The sequence below is a fragment of the Bos grunniens genome, chromosome 28 (genome assembly GCF_055505025.1).
Source record: "Bos grunniens cultivar Pamir isolate PY7600 chromosome 28, Bosgru_T2T1.0, whole genome shotgun sequence".
Lineage (NCBI taxonomy): Eukaryota > Metazoa > Chordata > Mammalia > Artiodactyla > Bovidae > Bos > Bos grunniens.
In genome coordinates this window covers 45,799,480-45,819,494 of record NC_141192.1, presented here as the reverse complement: position 1 = coordinate 45,819,494, position 20,015 = coordinate 45,799,480, and the positions used below count along the sequence as shown (strand labels likewise).

General features: G+C 48.8%; 1 long non-coding RNA gene across 3 annotated transcripts in view; it reads right to left on the bottom strand.

Moving 5' to 3' along the window:
* Positions 1–256: 256 nt before the first annotated feature.
* LOC147343303 (uncharacterized) overlaps positions 257–20,015 on the bottom strand; it is a 49,404-nt gene continuing 29,645 nt past the window's right edge. The window contains exons 1-4 of one of the 3 annotated variants that reach the window (XR_015156674.1): positions 10,654–10,735; positions 9,381–9,571; positions 8,108–8,298; positions 279–479 (exon numbers count right to left, since the gene is read on the bottom strand). This is a non-coding gene — a long non-coding RNA (uncharacterized LOC147343303). Of the gene's footprint in view, positions 480–8,107; positions 8,299–9,380; positions 9,572–10,653; positions 10,736–20,015 lie in introns of those variants that run through there. The other 2 variants (XR_015156675.1, XR_015156673.1) reach the window with 2 other exon arrangements.

Sequence of the window (20,015 nt, the reverse complement as noted above, 5' to 3'; positions counted from 1 at the left end):
TCGTGTAAATCAAGAGATGGTGAAGGTGTAAGGAAGTTGAACTTACTGATTTCCTTAATGAAGGATTATGGAACTCTATGTACATGAAGTGAATGAAAGTCAAACGGTTTAATTGAGCCACATTCTTCCTAGAGTGATGACCTTCCACCCCACCCAATGTTAGCTCATAATTAAATCCTGCAGTCATCTGGCCTCAGTGTCTGCTTCCTGCCATTCTGAAAGAAAAAGTGAGGAAGTTCTGACAAAATCATTGCTATTTTTCTTTTTTGGATTTGTATTTTATTGCAGGGCTTGGGAAAGAGAAGGCCTAGCCTGTTTTCAGAGTTGCATCCCAAGGCTTGCTCTGCCATGTTACATATGTTGAGAAACTGCTGATGCTGTTCAACAAAGGACAGTGATCTGCACTTCAGTATCTGTTGCTTGAGCTGGAATAGTAGGCATCCCTTTAAGTGCAGTCCTTCATACTGAAGCAGGTCTACCTGAAACAGTAGCATAAGATGAACACATTGATCATATAGACATCACATTCCATGAATTTGTAAGAATTTTTCAGGTATACCCACCATCAATGGAGGAACTGACTTGTCCCAGCAATAACTGGAGTACCCAGCATAACAACGGTTCCTTGACTAAATAATATGCTTACGGTACTTCTTCCAGTGTTCTTTCTCCTACTTCGGTCATGAGCAGGAGAAGCTGATGGCAGTGGTTCTTCAAATGTATATCAATTCCTAGGTGGCACAATCAGTAAATAATCTGCCTACCAGTGCAGGATATGGAAGTGATGTGGGTTTGATCCCTGGGTTGGGAAGATAACAATTCATACACTCGTTTTATGTGAACAAGTTTTATACTCATGAGTGTTTTTCTTCTGTATACAGAATATATAGGTGAACTATAAAGAAAGCTGAGCGCAGAAGAATGGATGCTTTTGAACTGTGGTGTTGGAGAAGACTCTTGGCAGTCCCTTGGACTGCAAGGAAATCCAACCAGTCCATCCTAAAGGAAATCCGTTCTGGGTGTTCATCAGAAGGACTGATGTTGAAGCTGAAACTCCAGTTTTTGGAGAGCTGACTCATTTGAAATGACCCTGATGTTGGGAAAGATTGAAGACAGGAGGAGAAGGGGACGACAGCGGATGAGATGGTTAGATGGCACCAGCGACCCAGTGCTCACGAGTTTGGGTAAAGTCTGGGAGTCGGTGATGGACAGGGAGGCCTGGCATGCTGTGGTTCAATGGGGGTCACAAAGACCGAGCAACTGAACTGAACTGAACTGAAAAACAAATGCTGTTCAAGGACACTTAAAGAACCCTGATGTTGAAAAGCAGGTCTGTATTGTGAGCAATGCTTTGAAATCCATGAGTTGACACATAGTATTACGCCTATCATCCTTGTAGTTCCCTCAGTGAAATATGTTGTGAAAAGCTCTTCCTTCGTAGTATAGATTCATGAAGAAGCTAAATAGCATGAATCCTTTACATTGACAACTGTGAATTTAAATCTCCTGTGAATCCCATGTGACAACCACACATACCAACATGATTTATTAGTATTATATCAATATTTTTAGTCCTACTGTATTTCAACTAAAAATGTCACTATACAATGGTACATGAAGTCAAGACACAAAATCAGGGCAAATACAAAATATTCCACCCTGTGAGAAAAGGAGCAAAAAATAATGTACTTTGCCTATTGCATTTTTATGTATTAGATCCTTAAGTATTTTATTCACCACACCCAACTGAATGGTTCACAAATGTTTCAGAGAGGAAAGGATTATTTCTCTTTAACAATGAGGAGTTCAACTGCTCTCAAAGCAAATACCAGACGGTAATCACCATGAAGGACAAAGTTGATTATTCATATTTATATTATTCATTCGTTAGATTGCCAAAGGTTCTAGATCTGTTACCACATTTTTTTTAATAATATCCGCATGTGAAAGTGAAAATGGCTCAGTGGTGCCTGATTCTTTGTGACCCCACGGACTATACAGTCCATGGCATTCTCTAGGCTAGAATACTGGGAGTGGGTTGTCTGTTACTTCTCCAGGGAATCTTCCCGACCCAGGAATGAAACCGGAGTCTCCTGCATTCAGAAAAATCATGTCCTTTGAATTTCCATTTTACTGTATAGGATCATGGCAATGTGATTACATAAAATTGTTTAGTTTCCTTTACGTTTCCCCTGTTTGATACAGATGTCAGCCTTTGGTTCTATCACTAGCATTGCAAAGAAAAAGAAAAAGAAATTAATTAGTGCTTCAATAGTGTTTTTACTGTTAGCAATAAGTATAGCATAATGTGTGACCTAGCAACAGCTAGTGAGCATAGGACTGTCTGGAACATTTTTGCATCCTGTGGGAAAACACCCTGTGTGCGCCCCTTGATACCGGGCCTAGAGACCAAAATGTACATGAAAGGAAATAGTGGAGCTGATCAGAGTAATGCGCCGAAACATGTCTGACACAGTGCCACAGCCTGCTCCTTCATGGGCAATGCCACTATAACCTAGGAATGTCATTACAAGGTTCACAAATGGCATGCGAGATGCTCGGCACTGACACTGAGCTCAGCCCTGACTCTGAGTTTCAGTCCTCTGAGCAGATCTGGACGTCTCCCATTGTAGAAGCTAACCCGTTCCTTCCAAATACATGCTTGCAAGCACACACCAGTTGGCTGCCTCTCCTTCCACAAGGGAGGCTTCATTTACCCACATCTGTGAACTTCACTTCCCAGCTGATGGACCAACCACTTATTGTAAGTATTTTCTCAGGGGCTGTTTCCCCAGGGCTGGGGCCGAGGTAAGGGACCCAAACTCATAGGGAAAGGCAAAACCACATCCACGTCTTTGCTCTGTAGGAGAGATCTAATGTACCTAAGTGTGTCAGGAAATTTTTGGTGCGAACACAGACACTCTGTGTGCGTGTTGCTGCATACCCAAAATAGGGCCACAAGAAGCCTCATGCTCTCCATGCGGTGCGGAAGCTGTGCGGCCAAGCAACAGCTGGAGAATCCAACCAATTGCTCTTTTCTTACCTCTGACAGAGCTCGCAATGCTGTAGCCCTTGGCAGTTTGGAAACACTGGACCCTAACCCCTCTTAAAGTAGGCCTGGGTTCTAGTTCCAATAGAAAGGCAATAGCAGAGCTGAGGACAGAAAGGTGCCAGTCATTTATCACATGCTCCCGCAGCCTGCTACTTCATGGACACTAACGCTAGAAGCTAGGAATGTCTTTGCAAGGCGCGCAAAGGACAGGGGAGAACTTCGACCCTAACTCCGGTTTTTCAGTCCCCTGAGCAGATCTGAGGTTCTCCCGTTGTAGAAGATAACCCGTTCCTTCCAAATACAGGCTTCCTAACACAGGCCGGTTGGCTGCCTCTTCTTCCACGAAGCAGGCTTCCTTTCCTTGCAACCTGCGAATTCTGCTTAACAGCCTGGTGGAAAATCAGTTATTTGAATAATTTTTTCAGAGGCTGTTTCCCTGGAGCTGGGGCCAAGCTAGGGGACCCATACTGACAAGGGAAGGCAAAACCACATCCAATTTCTTTGCTCTGCAGGACAGCTTTAGTGAACCTGAGTCTATCAGGAACATTTCTAGCTCCAACAGAGCCAAACTCTGTGTGTGAAGCTGCATAGTCAAATAGGGGCACAGACAGCATGACTCTCTCTGTGCAGCTTTGAAGCAGTCATTCAAACAACAGCTTGAGAATCCATACGATGCTCTCTCTTACCGCTGAGAGAGTTCTCATTGCTGTAGCCCTTGGCAGTTTGTAGAAATCTGCACCCAAACCCTTCTCCAAGTAGACATGGGTCCTAGTTCGGATGAACATGCAATGGCGGACCTGAGGCCAGTAAGGCACCAGTCAGGTCTCACACACTCTGGCAGCCTGCTCCTCCAGGGAAAATAAGACCTCTTTTACCCTGCAGGAGGCTCGCTTGCCTTGCCTCCTGCCAACTGTGTTTCCCAGCCTGGAGAAAAAGCGGTTCCTAGAGACCTTTTCTCAGGGGCTGTTTCTCCAGAGCTGGGGTGGACCTCGGGGACCCAACTGTCACGGGAAGGCAAAACCACATGGACAGGTCTATGCTCTGTAGGAGAGCTCTAGTGAACCTCATCTGTCAGGTACATTCTTGGCTCCTAAAGAGACACCTCTGTGTGTGAAGCTACACACCCAACATGCGGGCACATGGAGCCTGATTCTCTCCGTGGGGTGCTGATGCTTTGTGGCAAAGCACCTGCTTGAGAATCCATCCGCTTACGCTTCCCTCGCCTTGACAGAGGTCTCATTGCTGTAGACCATGGCAGTTTGGAAAGAAGTAGGCCCTTACCCTTCACAAAGTAGGCCTTTGTCCTAGTTTGAATGGAAAGGCAATAGCTGAGCTGAGGTCAGTAAGGCGCCAGTCAAGTCAGACATGTTCCCGAAGCCTGCCCCTTCATGGACAATAACGCTAGAATCTAGGAATGTCTTTGCAAGGCTGACAAAGGGCAGTCAGGATCCTCGACCCTACCTCTGGAATTTCCATCTCCTGAGAAGATCTGGAGGTGTCCTTTGGGAGAAGCTAACCCATTTCTTCCAAATAGAGGCTTCCAAACACAGGCCGGTTTACTGCCTCTTCTTGCCTGAAGGAGGCTTACTTGTCCCGCCTCCTGCAAACCCCACTTCCCAGCCTGGGGGAAAAGGGTTCTTGGAGATCTTTTCTCATTGGCTGTTTCCATGGAGTTGGGGCCGAGCCCGGAGACCCACATGCAGGGGGAAGACAAAACCATATGGACAAGACTTTGCTCTCTAGGAGAGATCTAGTAAAGCTCAGTGTGTCAGGAAAGCTCTTGGCTCCTATGGGGACACCTCTGTGTGTGAAGCTGCGTACCCAACATACTGGCACAGAGAGCCTTATTCTCTCCGTGCAGCTTTGAAGCTATCGTTCAAGCAACAGCTTGAGAATCCATACAATGCTCTCCCTTACCTCTGAGAGAATTCTCATTGCTGTAGCACTTGGCAGTTTGTAGAAATCCGCACCCAAACCCTTCTCCAATTAGGCCTAGGTACTAGTTCCAATACAAAGGCCATAGAAGAACTGAGGCCAGAAAGGCACCAGTCATGTCTCACACGCTCTGGCTGCCTGCTCCTTTGTGGACAGTAAGGCCTCTTTTTCCCTGCAGGAGGCTCGCTGCCTGCCTCCGTGAACTGCGTTTCCCAGCTTGAGGGAAATGCTGTTCTTGGAGATCTTTTCTCAGGGACTGTTTCCCTAGAGCTGGGGAGAAGATCGGGAACCCAACTCACAGGGGAAGACAAGACCAAATGGAGAGGTCTATGGGAGAGCGCTCGTGAAGCTCATCTGTCTGGAACATTCCTGGCTGCTATGGAGACACCTCTTTGTGAACCTACATACCCAGCATAGCGGCACAGGGAGCCTGATTCTCTCTGTGGGGTGCTGAAGCATTGTGGCCAAGCAAAGCCTTGAGAATCCATCCACTTTGTCTTCCCTTACCTCTGACAGAGGTCTCATTGCTGTAGTCCCTGGCAGTTTGGAAAGAAGCAGACCCTTACCCTTCATCAAGTACGCCTTTATCCTAGAATGAACGGAAAGGCAATAGCTGAGCTGAGTCAGTAAGGCGCCAGTCATGTCAGACATGTTCCTGAAGCCTGCTCCTTCATGGACAATAACGCTAGGATCTAGGAATATCTTTGCAAGGCTGGCAAAGGGCAATCAGTTACCTCGACCCTCCCTCTGGAATTTCCGTCTTCTGAGCAGATCTGGAGGTCTCCTTTTGGAGAAGGTAACCCATTCCTTTCAAATAGAGGCTTCCAAACACAGGCCGGTTTGCTGCCTCTTCTTGCCCGAAGGAGGCTTCCTTGTCCCGACTCCTGTGAACTCCGCTTCCCAGGCTGGGGGAAATGCGGTTCCTGGAGATCTTTTCTCAGGGGCTGTTTTCCCAGAGCTGGGGCGGACCTCGGGAACCCAACTCACAGCAGAAGGCAAAACCACATGGACAGGTCTATGCTCGGTAGGAGAGCTCTAGTGAACCTCATCTGTCAGGAACATTCTTGGCTCCTATAGAGACACCTCTGTGTGCGAAGCTACACACCCAACATAGGGGCACAGGGAGCCTGACTCTCTCCGTGGGGTGTTGATGCTTTGTGGCAAAGCATCTGCTTGAGAATCCATCCGCTTACGCTTCCCTCACCTTGACGGAGGTCTCATTGCTTAGCCCATTCAGTTTGGAAAGAAGTAGACCCTTACCCTTCACCATGTAGGCCTTTGTCCTAGTTTGAATGGAAAGGCAATAGCTGAGCTGAGTCAGTAAGGTGCCAGTCAAGTCAGACATGTTCCCAAAGCCTGCTCCTTCATGGACAATAACGCTAGAATCTGGGAACGTCTTTGCAAGGCTGGCAAAGGGCAGTCAGGAACCTCGACCCTGCCTCTGGAATTTCCGTCTTCTGAGCAGATCTGGAGGTCTCCTTTGCGAGAAACTAACCCATTCATTCCAAATAAAGGCTTCCAAACACAGGCCGGTTGGCTGCCTCTTCTTGCCCGCGGGAGACTGGCTTTCCCCGCCTCCTGTGAAGTGTGCTTCCCAGCCTGAGGGAAAAGCCATTCTTGAAGATCTTTTCTCAGGGGCTGTTTCCACGGAGTTGGGGCCAAGACCGGAGACTCACACCCACAGGGGAAGGCAAAACCACACGGACAGGCCTTTGCTCTGTAGGAGAGCTCTAGTGAACCTCACTCTGTCAGGAATTTTCTTGGCTCCTATGGGGACACCTCTGTGTGTGAAGCTGCATACACAACGTAGGGACACAGATAGCCTGATTCTGTATTTGCAGCTTTGAATTTGTCATTCAAATACAGCTTCAGAATCCATACAATGCTCTCCCTTACCGCTGAGAGAGTTCTCATTGCTGTAGCCCTTGGCAGTTTGTAGAAATCCGCACCCAAACCCTTCTCCAAGTAGGCCTGGGTCCTAGTTCGGATGAACATGCAATGGCGGAGCTGAGGCCAGTAAGGCACCAGTCACGTCTTGCACATTCTGGCAGCCTGCTCCTCCGTGGACAGTAAGGCCTCTTTTTCCCTGCAGGAAGCTCACTGCCTGCCTCCGTGTACTGCGTTTCCCAGCTTGAGGGAAATGCGGTTCCTGGAGATCTTTTTTCAGGGGCTGTTTCCCTAGAGCTGGGGAGGAGATCAGGGACCCAACTCACAGAGGAAGACAAAAGCACATGGAGAGGTCTATGCTCTGTAGGAGAGCTTTCGTTAACCTCATCTGTCACGAACATTCTTGGCTCCTATAGAGACACCTCTGTGTGTGAAACTACACACCCAACATAGGGGCACAGGGAGCCTGACTCTTTCCGTGGGGTGTTGATGCTTTGTGGCAAAGCACCTACTTGAGAATCCATCCGCTTAGGCTTCCCTTGCCTGGACAGAGGTCTCATTGCTGTAGCCCTTGACAGTTTGGAAAGAAGCAGACCCTTACCCTTCACCAAGTAGGCCCTTGTCCTAGTCTGAAAGGAAAGGCAATAGCTGAGCTGAGGCCAGTAAGGTGCAGTCAAGTCACATGTTCCCGAAGCCTGCTCCTTCATGGACAATAATGCTAGAATCTGGGAATGTCTTTGCAAGGCTGGCAAAGGGCAGTCAGGAACCTCGACCCTGCCTCTGGAATTTCCATCTTCTGAGCAGATCTGGAGGTCTCCTTTGGGAAACACTAACCCATTCCTTCCAAATAGAAGCTTCCAAACACAGGCTGGTTGTCTGCCTCTACTTGCCCAAAGGATTGCTTGTTCTTCCTCCTGCGAACTCAGCTTCCCAGCCTGGGGGGAAAGCGGTTCGTGGATATCATTTTTCAGGGGCTATTTCCATGGAGTTGGGGCTGAACCCAGAGACCCACACGCATAGGGGAAGGCAAAACCACATAGACAAGTCTTTGCTCTCTAGCAGAGCTCTAGTTAACCTCAGTCTGTGAGGAACGTTCTTGGTTCCTATGGGGACACCTCTGTGTGTGAAGCTGCATACCCAACATAGGGGCACAGAGAGCCTGATTGTCTCTGTGCAGCTTTGACACTGTCGTTCAGAAAACAGCTTGAAAATCCATACAATGCTCTCCCTTACCGCTGAGAGAGTTCTCATTGTTGTAGCCCTTGGCAGTTTGTAGAAATCCGCACCCAACACCTTCTCCAAGTACCCTTGGGTCCTAGTTCAGATGAACATGCAATGGCGGAGCTGAGGCCAGCAAGGCACTAGTCAGGTCTCACACACTCTGGCAGCCTGCTCCTCCTTGAGTAAGTAAGGCCTCTTTTTCCCTGCAGGAGGGAAAAGTAAGGACAGTAAGGCCTCTTTTTCCCTGCAGGAGGCTCGCTTGCCTTGCCTCCTATGAATTGTGTTTCCCAGCCTGGGGGAAATGCAGTTCCTGGAGATCTTTTATCAGGGGCTGTTTCCCTGGAGCTGGGGAGGAGATCGGGGGCTCAACTCACAGGGGAAGACAAACCACATGGAGAGGTCTATGCTCTGTAGGAGAGATCTAGTGAACCTCATCTGCCACGAACATTCTTGGCTCCTATAGAGACACTTCTGTGTGTGAAGCTACACACCCAACATAGGGGCACAGGGAGCCTGACTCTCTCCGTGGGGTGCTGATGCTTTGTTTCAAAGAAGCTGCTTGAGAATCCATCCACTTACGCCTCCCTCATCTTGACAGAGGTCTCATTGCTGTAGCCCTTGGCAGTTTGGAAAGAAGCCGACCCTTACACTTCACTAAGTAGGCCCTTGTGCTAGTTTGAATGGAAAGGCAATAGCTGAGCTAAGGCCAGTAAGTTGCCACTCAAGTCTGACATATCCCCGAAGCCCGCTTCTTCAGGGACAATAACGCTAGAATCTAGGATTGTCTTTGCAAGGCGCCAAAGGGCATTCAAGAACCTCGACCCTGTCTCTGGTATTTCCGTCTTCTGAGCAGATCTGGAGGTCTCCTTTGGGAAAAGCTAACCCATTCCTTCCAAATAGAGGCTTCCAAACACAGGCCGGTTGGCTGCCTCTTCTTCCCCTAAGGAGATTTTCTTGTCCTGTCTCCTGCGAACTCTGCTTCCCAGCCTGGGGGAAAAGCGGTTCTCGGATATCTTTTCTCAGGGGCTGTTTCCATGGAGCTGGGACCTAGCCCGGAGACCCACAGGCAAAGGGGAAGGCAAAACCACATGGACAAGTCTTTGCTCTCTAGCAGAGCTCTAGTGAACCTCAGTCTGTAAGGAACGTTCTTGGCTTCTACGGGGACACCTCTGTGTGTGAAGCTGTGTACCCAACATAGGGGCACAGAGAGCCTGATTGTCTCTGTGCAGCTTTGAAGCTGTCGTTCAGAAAACAGCTTGAGAATCCATACAATGCTCTCCCTTACCGCTGAGAGAGTTCTCATTGTTGTAGCCCTTGGCAGTTTGTAGAAATCCGCACCCAACACCTTCTCCAAGTACCCTTGGGTCCTAGTTCAGATGAACATGCAATGGCGGAGCTGAGGCCAGCAAGGCACTAGTCAGGTCTCACACACTCTGGCAGCCTGCTCCTCCTTGAGTAAGTAAGGCCTCTTTTTCCCTGCAGGAGGGAAAAGTAAGGACAGTAAGGCCTCTTTTTCCCTGCAGGAGGCTCGCTTGCCTTGCCTCCTATGAATTGTGTTTCCCAGCCTGGGGGAAATGCAGTTCCTGGAGATCTTTTATCAGGGGCTGTTTCCCTGGAGCTGGGGAGGAGATCGGGGGCTCAACTCACAGGGGAAGACAAACCACATGGAGAGGTCTATGCTCTGTAGGAGAGATCTAGTGAACCTCATCTGCCACGAACATTCTTGGCTCCTATAGAGACACTTCTGTGTGTGAAGCTACACACCCAACATAGGGGCACAGGGAGCCTGACTCTCTCCGTGGGGTGCTGATGCTTTGTTTCAAAGAAGCTGCTTGAGAATCCATCCGCTTACGCCTCCCTCATCTTGACAGAGGTCTCATTGCTGTAGCCCTTGGCAGTTTGGAAAGAAGCCGACCCTTACACTTCACTAAGTAGGCCCTTGTGCTAGTTTGAATGGAAAGGCAATAGCTGAGCTAAGGCCAGTAAGTTGCCACTCAAGTCTGACATATCCCCGAAGCCCGCTTCTTCAGGGACAATAACGCTAGAATCTAGGATTGTCTTTGCAAGGCGCCAAAGGGCATTCAAGAACCTCGACCCTGTCTCTGGTATTTCCGTCTTCTGAGCAGATCTGGAGGTCTCCTTTGGGAAAAGCTAACCCATTCCTTCCAAATAGAGGCTTCCAAACACAGGCCGGTTGGCTGCCTCTTCTTCCCCTAAGGAGATTTTCTTGTCCCGTCTCCTGCGAACTCTGCTTCCCAGCCTGGGGGAAAAGCGGTTCTCGGATATCTTTTCTCAGGGGCTGTTTCCATGGAGCTGGGACCTAGCCCGGAGACCCACAGGCAAAGGGGAAGGCAAAACCACATGGACAAGTCTTTGCTCTCTAGCAGAGCTCTAGTGAACCTCAGTCTGTAAGGAACGTTCTTGGCTTCTACGGGGACACCTCTGTGTGTGAAGCTGTGTACCCAACATAGGGGCACAGAGAGCCTGATTGTCTCTGTGCAGCTTTGAAGCTGTCGTTCAGAAAACAGCTTGAGAATCCATACAATGCTCTCCCTTACCTCTAAGAGAGTTCTCATTGTTGTAGCCCTTGGCAGTTTGTAGAAATCCGCACCCAACCCCTTCTCCAAGTAGGCCTGGGTCCTAGTTCGGATGAACATGCAATGGCGGAGCTGAGGCCAGTAAGGCACCAGTCAGGTCTCACACACTCTGGCAGTCTGCTCCTCCCGGGACAGTAAGACCTCTTTTTCCCTGCAGGAGGCTCACTTGCCTTGCCTCCTGTCAGCTGCGTTTCCCAGCCTGGGGGAAAAGCGGTTCCTGGAGATCTTTTCTCAGGAGCTGTTTCCCTAGATCTGGGGCGGACTACGGGGCCCCAACTCACAGGGGAAGGCAAAACCACATGGACAGGTGTATTCTCTGTTGGAAAGCTCTAGTGAACCTCATTTGTCAGGAACATTCTTGGCTCCTAAAGAGGTACCTCTGTATGTGAAGCTACATACCCAACATAGGGGCACAGGGAGGCTGATTCTCTCTATGGTCGGCTGAAAAGTGCGGCCACGCACCTGCTTGAGAATCCATCCACTTACTCTTCCCTTGCCTTGACAGATGTCTTGTTTCTTTAGCCCTTGGCAGTTTGAAAAAAAAGCAGACCCTTACCCTTCACCAAGTAGCTCTTTGTCCTAATATGAATGGAAAGGCAGTAGCTTAGCCGAGACCAGTAAGGCACGATTCATCTCCCATACTCCAAAAGCCTCCTCCTTCTTGAAGAATAACGTTATAATCTAGAAATGTTATTGCAAGGCTGGCAAAGTGCAGGCAAGAATCTCGATCCAGGCTCTGAAATTTTCATCTTCTTAGCAGATCTAGAGATCTCCTTTTGGCGAAATTTACCCTTTGCTTCCAAATTGAGCCTTCCAAACGCAGGCCAGTTGGATGCCTCTTCTTGCCCGAAGGAGGCTCACTTTCCCCGCCTCCTGCAAACTGTGCTTCCCAGCCTGGGGGAAAAGTGGATCTTGGAGATCTTTTCTCAGGGGCTGTTACAAATGAGCTGGGGCTGAGCCCGGGGACCCACAGGCACAGGGGAAGGCAAAACCACATAGACCAGTCTTTCCTCTGTAGGAGAGCTCTAGTGAACCTCACTCTGTCAGGAACATTCTTGGCTCCTATGGAGACACCTCTGTTTGTGAAGCTGCATACCCAAGATAGGGGAACAGGGAGCCTGATTCTCTCCGTGGTTTGCTGAAGCTTTGAGGCCAAGCACCTTTTGAGAATCCATCCACTTACTCTTAACTCTGACAGAGGTCTCATTGCTGTAGCCCTTGCCATTTTGGAAAGAAGCAGACCCTTACCCTTGTCCAAGTAGGCATGGGTCCTAGTTTGAATGGAAAGGCAATAGCTGAGCTGAGGCCAGTCAGGCACCAGTCCCGTCTCCCACACTCCAGCAGCCTGCTCCTTCCCAGGCAGGAACGCTAGAAGCTAGGCATGTGTTGGCGAGGCTCGCCCAGGGCAGAGGAGTCTCTGGGCAGGCGTTCTGCACTATTGCGCCTGGGAGCAGATCTGGAGCTCCGCCATTGTGGAAGCTCACTCGGTCCTTCCCAATAAAGGCTTGCAAGCACCCACCGGCGGGCTGCCTATTCTCCTGAAAGGAGGCTCGCTTCCCTGCGTGCTGTGAAATGAGCTTCCCCCCCTGGGCGCAAAGCGCTTCTTGGAGGTCTTTGCTCAAGGGCTGGTTCCCCTGAGCTGGGGCAGTGCTAGGGAGCCCAAACACACAGGGGAAGGCCGCAAACCACATCACCACGTCCAGCCAAGAGGCTGCTCTGTCCTCGGTGCCTTACTGGCCTCAGTTCTTCTATGGCCATTACATTGGAACTGTGACCCAGGCCTACTTAGAGAAAGATATGGGTGCAGATTTTTACAAACTGCCAAAGGCTCCAGCAATGAGAACTATCTCAAGGGAGGGAGAGCATTGTATGCATTCTCAAGCTGTGGCTTGAACCAGAGCTTCAAAGCTGCACAGAAAGAATCAGGCTCTCTGTGCTAATATGTTTGGTATACAGCTCACACACAGAGGTGTCTCCAGAGGAGCCAAGAATGTTCCTCACAAACTGAGGTTCACTAGAGCTCTCCTACAGAGCAAAGACTTCTCCATGTGGTTTGCCTTTCCCTGTCAGTATGGTTCCCCGAGCTCAGCCCCAGCTCCGGGGAAACAGCCCCTGAGAAAAGATCTCCAAGAACCACTTTTTCCCCCAGCCTGGGAAGTGCACTTCACAGGAGGCGAAGAAAGCGAGCCTCCTGCAGGCAAGAAGAGGCACCCAATCGGCCTGTGTTTGGAAGCCTCTATTTGGAAGGAATGGGTTAGCTTCTCCAAAAGGAGACCTCTAGATCTGCTCAGAAGACAGAAATTCCAGAGTCTGGATCGATTCTCACCTGCTCTTTGCCAGCCTTGCAAAGATATTCCTAGATTCTACAGTTATTGTACATGAAGGATTAAGCTTCGGGAATATGTCAATATGACTGGTGCATTACTGGCTTCAGCTGAGATATTGTCTTCCCATTCATACTAGGACAAAGGCCTTCTTGGGGAAGGGCAAAGGTCTGCTTCTTTCCAAACTGCCAAGGACTACAGCAATGAGACCTCTGTCAGAGGTAAGGGAAGAGTAAGTGGATGGTTTCTCAAGCAGGTGCTTGGTCACGCATTTCAACACCCCACGGAGAGAACCAGGCTCCCTGTGCCCCTATGCTGAGTATGTAGCTTCTCACAGCAGTATCTCTGTAGGAGCCAAGAATTTTCCTGACAGACTGAGGTTAACTAGAGCTTTCCTACAGAGCATAGACCTATCCATGTGGTTTTGCCTTCACCTGTGAGTGTGGGTTCCTGAGCTCCACCCCAGCTCCGTGGAAACAGCCCCTGAAAAAAGATCTCCAGGAACCACATTTTCCCCAGGCAGGGAAGTGCAGTTCACAGTAGGCAAGGCAAGCGAGCTTCCTGCAGTGAAGAAGAGGCCTTACTGTCCATGAAGGAGCAGGCTGCCAGAGTTTGTGAGACCTGACTGGTGCCTTATTGGCCTCAGTTCTACTATGGCCTTTGCATTGGAACTAGGACCCAGGCCTACTTGGAGAAGGGTTTGGGTGCAGATTTCTACAAACTCCCAACGGTTACAGCAATGAGAACTATCTCAGACGTCAGGGAGGCCATTGTATGTATTCTCAATCTGTGGCTTGAATGACAGCTTCAAAGCTGAACAGAGAGAATCAGGCTCTCCGTGCCAATATGCTGGGTATGCAGCTTCACACACAGAGGTTTCTCCATAGAAGCCAAGAATGTTCCTGACAGACTGAGGTACACTAGAGCTCTCCGACAGAGCAAAGACTTGTCCATGTGGTTTTTGCCTTCCCCTGTGATTATGGTTCCCCAAGCTCGGCCCCAGCTCTGGGGTAACAACCCCTGAGAAAAGATGTCCAAGAACCGCTTTTCCCCTAGCCTGGGAAGGGGTGTTTTCAAGAGGCGGAGAAAGTGAGACTCCTTCGAGCAAGAAGAGGCAGCCAACCGGCCTGTGTTTGGAAGCCTTTATTTGGAAGGAATGGCTTCTCCAAAAGGAGACCTCCAGATCTGCACAGAAAACGGAAATTCCAGAGGCAGGGTCGAGGTTCCTGACTGCCCTTTGCCAGCCTTGCAAAGACATTCCTAGATTCTAGCTTTATGGTCAATGAAGGAGCAGGCTTCGGGAGTGTCAGACATGACTTGCGCCTTACTGGCCTCAGCTCAGCTATAGCCTTTCCGTTCAATCGAGGACAAAGGTCTACTTGGTGAAGGTTAAGTGTCTGCTTCTTTCCAAAATGCAAGGGCTACAACAATGAGACCTGTGACAGAAGTAAGGGAAGAGTAAGTGGATGGATTCTCAAACAGGTGCTTGGCCGCACAGCCTCAGCCCCCCATGGAATCAGGCTCCCTGTACCCCTATGTTGGGTATGCAGCATCACACACAGAGACGTCTCAGTAAGAGCCAAAAATGTTCCTCACAGACTTAGGTTCACTAGAGCTCTAATACAGAGCAAAGACTTCTCCATGTGGTTTCCCTTCCCCTGTGCGTTTGGCTCTCCGGGATCTGGCCCAGCTCCGTGGAAACAGCCCCTGAGAAAAGATCTCCAAGAACCGCTTTTCCCCCAGGCTGGGAAGCGGAGTTCGCAGGAGGCGGGAATAGCAAGTCTCCTTAGGGCAAGAAGAGGCAGCCAACCGGCCTGTGTTTGGAGGCCTGTATTTGGAAGGAATGGGTTACTTCTCCAAAAGGAGACCTCCACATCTGTTCAGAAGATGGAAATTTCAGACGCAGGGTTGAGGTTCCTGACTGCCCTTTGTCAGCCTTGCAAAGACATTCCTAGATTCTAGTGTTATGGTCAATGAAGGAGCAGGCTTCGGGAGTATGTCAGACTTGACTTGCACCTTACTGGCCTAAGCTCAGCTATTGCGTTTCCGTTCAATCTAGGACAAAGGTCTACTTGGTGAAGGGTAAGGGTCTGCTTCTTTCCAAATTGCCAAGAGACAGAGCAATGAGACCTCTGTCAGAGGTAAGCGAAGAGTAAGCGGATGGATTCTCAAGCCGCTGCTTGGCCAAAAAGCTTCAGCACCCCACAGAGAGAATCAGGTTCCCTGTGCCCTTATATTGGGTATGTAGCTTCACACACAGAGGAGTCTCCATAGGAGCCAAGAATGTTCCTGCCAGATGAGGTTCACTAGAGCTCTTCTACAGAGCATAGACCTGTCCACGCGTTTTTGACGTCCCCTGTGATTTGGGTCCCCAAGTTCCGCCTCAGCTCTGGGTAAACAACCCCTGAGAAAAGACCTCCAGGAACCGCTATTCCCCAAGGCTGGGAAATGCTATTCACTGGAGGCCAGGCAAGCGAGACTACTGCAGGGAAGAAGAGGCCTTACTGTCCATGGAGGAGCAGGCTGCCAGTGTGTGACACCTGTCTAGTGCCTCAATGGCCTCAATTCTCCTATGGCCTGTGTATTGGAACTAGGACTCAGGCCTACTTGGAGAGGGCTTTGGGTGTGGATTTCTACAAACTGCCAAGGGCTACAGCAATAAGAACTCTCTCAGAGGTAAGGGAGAGCACTGTATGGAAACTTAAGCTGTGGCTTCAACGACCGCTTCAGAGCTGCACGGAGAGAATCAGGCTCTCTGTGCCCCTACGTTGTGTACGCAGCTTCACACACAGAGGTGTCCCCGTAGGAGCCAAGAAAACTCCTGACAGAGTGAGGTTCACTAGAGCTCTCCTACAGAGCAAAGGTTTGTCCATGTGGTTTTGCCTTCCCCTGTGGGTGTGAGTCTCCTGGCTCGGCCCCAACTCCGTGGAAACAGTCCCTGAGAAAAGATCTCCAAGAACGGCTTTTCTCACAGGCTGGGAAGCACACTTCACAGGAGGCGGGGAAGTCCAGTCTCCTATGGGCAAGAAGAGTCAGCCAAACGGCCTGTGTTTGGGAGCCTCTATTTGGAAGGAATGGGTTAGCTTCTCCCAAAGGAGACCTCCAGATCTGCTCAGAAGACAGAAATTCCAGAAGCAGGGTCGAGGTCCCTGACTGCCCTTTGAGAGTCTTGCAAAGACATTCCTAGATTCTAGCGTTATTGTCCATGAAGGAGCAGGCTTCGGGAACATGTCTGACTTGACTGGCGCCTTACTGACCTCAGCTCAGCTACTGCCTTTCCATTCAAACTAGGACAAAGGCCTATTCGGTGAAGGGTAAGGGTCTACTTCTTTCCAAACTGCCATGGGCTAAGCAGTGAGACCTCTGTCAAGGTGAGGGAAGCGTAAGAGGATGGATTCTCAAGCAGGTGCTTTGCTACAAAGCATCAACACCCTACGTGGAGAGTCAGGCTCCCTGTGTGCTCCTATGTTGGTCGTGTAGCTTCACACACAGAGGTATATCTATATGAGCCAAGAATGTTCCTGACAGATGAGGTTCACTAGAGCTCTCCTACAGAGCATAGACCTGTCCAAGCAGTTTTGCCTTCCCCTGTGACATGGTTTCCCAAGGTCCACCCCACCTCCGGGAAACAGCCTCTGGGAAAAGATCTCCAGGAAGCGATTTTCCCCCAGGCTGGGAAGCGGAGTTCGCAGGAGGTGGGTCAAGCAAGCCTCCTTCAGGCAAGAAGAGGCAGCAAACCGGCCTGTGTTTGGAAGCCTCTATTTGGAAGGAATGGGTTAGCCTCTCTCAAAGGAGACCTCCATATGCTCAGAAGATGGAAATTCCAGAGGCAGGGTCGAGGTTCCTGACTGCCTTTTGCCAGACTTGCAAAGACATTCCTAGACCCGAGCATTATTGTCCATGAAGGAGCAGGCTTCGGGAACATGTCTGACATGACTGGCGCCTTACTGACTCAGCTCAGCTATTGCCTTTCCGTTCATTCTAGGATAAAGGCCTACTTGGTGAAGGGTGAGGGTTTGCTTCTTTCCAAATTGCCAAAGGCTACAGCAGTGAGACCTCTGTCAGAGGTAAGGGAAGCGTAAGTGGATGGATTTTCAAGCCTTTGCTTGGTCAAAATGCTTCAGCACCCCCACGGAGAGAATCAGGCTCCCTGTGCCCCTATGTTGCGTATGTAGCTTCACAATGAGGTGTCTCCATAGCAGCCAAGAATGGTCCGGACAGATGAGGTTCACGAGATCTCTCCTACAGAGCATAGACCTCTCCATGTGGTTTTGTCTTCCTCTGTGAGTTGGGTCCCCGATCGCCTCCCCAGCTCTAGGGGAGATCTGAGAAAAGATCTCCAGGAACCGCATTTCCCTCAAGCTGGGAAACGCAGTTCACGGAGGCAGGCAGCGAGCCTCCTGCAGGGAAAAAGAGGCCTTACTGTCCCTGGAGGAGCAGGCTGCCAGAATGTGCGAGACCTGACTGACTGGTGCCTTACTGGCCTCAGCTCCGCCATTGCATGTTCATCCGAACTAGGACCCAGGCCTACTTGGAGAAGGGTTTGGGTGCGGATTTCTACAAACTGCCAAGGGCTACAGCAATGAGAAGTCTCTCAGCAGTAAGGGAGAGCATTGTATGGATTCTGAAGCTGTTGTTTGAATGACAGCTTCAAAGCTGCACAGAGAGAATCAGGCTCTCTGTGCCCCTACATTGTGTACGCATCTTCACACACAGAGGTGTCCCCGTAGGAGCCAAGAAAACTCCTGACAGAGTGAGGTTCACTAGAGCTCTCCTACAGAGCAAACGTTTGTCCGTGTGGTTTTGCCTTCCCCTGTGAGTGTGAGTCTCCGCACTCAGCCCCAACTCCGTGGAAACAGCCACGGAGAAAAGATCTCCAAGAGCGGCTTTTCCCGCAGGCTGGGAAGCACACTTCGCAGGAGGCGGGGAAAGCCAGTCTCCCGCGGGCAAGAAGAGGCAGCCAAGCGGCCTGTTTTGGGGAGCCTCTATTTGGAAGGAATGGGTTATCTTCTCCCAAAGGAGACCTCCAGATCTGCTCAGAAGACGGAAATTCCAGAGGCAGGGTCGAGGTTCCTGACTGCCCTTTGCCAGCCTTGCAAAGACATTCCTAGATTCTAGCGTTATTGTCCATGAAGGAGCAGGCTTCGGGAACATGTCTGACTTGACTGGCGCCTTACAGACCTCAGCTCAGGTATTGCCTTTCCATTCAAACTAGGACAAAGGCCTACTTGGTGAAGGGTAAGGGTCTGCTTCTTTCCAAACTGCCAAGGGCTACAGCAATGAGACCTCTGTCAGAGGACACAGCTACAGTTTCCTAGTAACTCTGTCTGGTAATGGTACTTGGGAAATTTTAGTTTCATAATAAGTAGAATGTGTTCCCTTCTCCTCTATTTTTTGAATTAGATTATGTAGGACTGATATTATTTCTTCTTTAAGTGAAATTCAACACTGAAGTCACCTCAACCCAGCATTTTCTTTGTTTTGCTAACAAGCTTGTTTTATTAATGACAAAAAAGTTTAAAAAGGAACAAGGAGTAAAAACTTAGAACATTAAAAGAACGGTGCATGTGGATGCATACATGGATGGAAATAATTCTTATTCACTGAGATGGTTTGAAAAATTTGTAAGAGCTCAAGAGAAAGTAAAAATGTTCAAACTTCCATGACCTTGGGGTTTTATAAATTTACTCTCAGTGAACATATATTATTTGCAAATAAATAAATAACAGTCAGAGTTTTCAATACATGGAAGGGGAATCTCCTCACACCTAGTTCTGAGACAGAGGGTTTAATGGGGTTCCTGACTTGGTGACAAGTTTAGAGCAAAGCATGTTTCACTGTGAAGATGCTATTAACTGGTTTCACCTGTCTTCCACTTCTCATAGTCAGAACAAAGTAACACCTGACTTTCAGGAGGGTGAGGAATACTATTTTGAACTTCATGACCAGGAAAAGGGATGTGATGTTTCAGGTTTGTCAGGAGTAAAGCTGTTACTGTTCAATAGAAAAGACAAAGAAGTTAGATAAAAGGTCAGGAGGAATTCATGTTGAGCCTGGGACAATGGAGAATATCTTTCCAATGACTAGAGGTCATTTAGAAGATGCTGATATTAATATATTTCTAATGAGGCCACACAAACTGACTCTAAGCTCCAGTTATCATATAGATGGATATAAAGAGACATTTCCTAGGGTATATTTAGAAAACCACAAGAAAAGGTACTCTTCATAATTTAGTATTAGTTGAACAAATAGTCCAACTTCTCAAAATTTCTTGTGAGTCTCTGCCTTTATTTTACCACAAGAATATCCTACCAATAGTAACATAATACAAATAACATACATTCTCAGAATTAAAGGAAACAAAGCTATCAAGTTGGGGGAATAGCTTTTACAATGACTTTCCTTAAACCTTTTTGTTGGCTCTGGATAATATAGTGTGTATAATATTTTGTAGCACTTGAGTTAATCCCACAAGTAATGATAGGGAACTGGAAATAGTGTAAGACCTGTTTCTGATTAATTTTATAGAGGATGTGGTTGGTCAATTTCTGTTTGTCCAAATATTTAAGAAATCAGTTGGAGAGAAAACTTCATATGAGTTCTCCTTGGTGGCATCACTAGCACAGTGTATAGTTGGGAAGTAGAGGATATTCACATGAGGACAAGAGTAAGAATTATGATTCCAAAGAACGAATAACAAATATGATATTGGACATACAAACATGGTACTAATTAGCTCATTTCTTCCAAGACGTGACGTCTGAATTCAAACACTTAAATTACCAACATTCAACCCATCATTTTCTCAATGAGATACCTTAAGAGAATCTGGATACAACAGGGGCTGCATTCAGGGTTCAGAAGGAAGTTTCTTAACAATTAAGCAGACACAGTTACTGGACAGGTGAGCTGGTCAGTGGTGTACTGACAAGAGGGATGAGGTGGGAAGGCACAACCTTGGAAGAGCCCATCAGGTGGATCAAACTCAGGCAACGG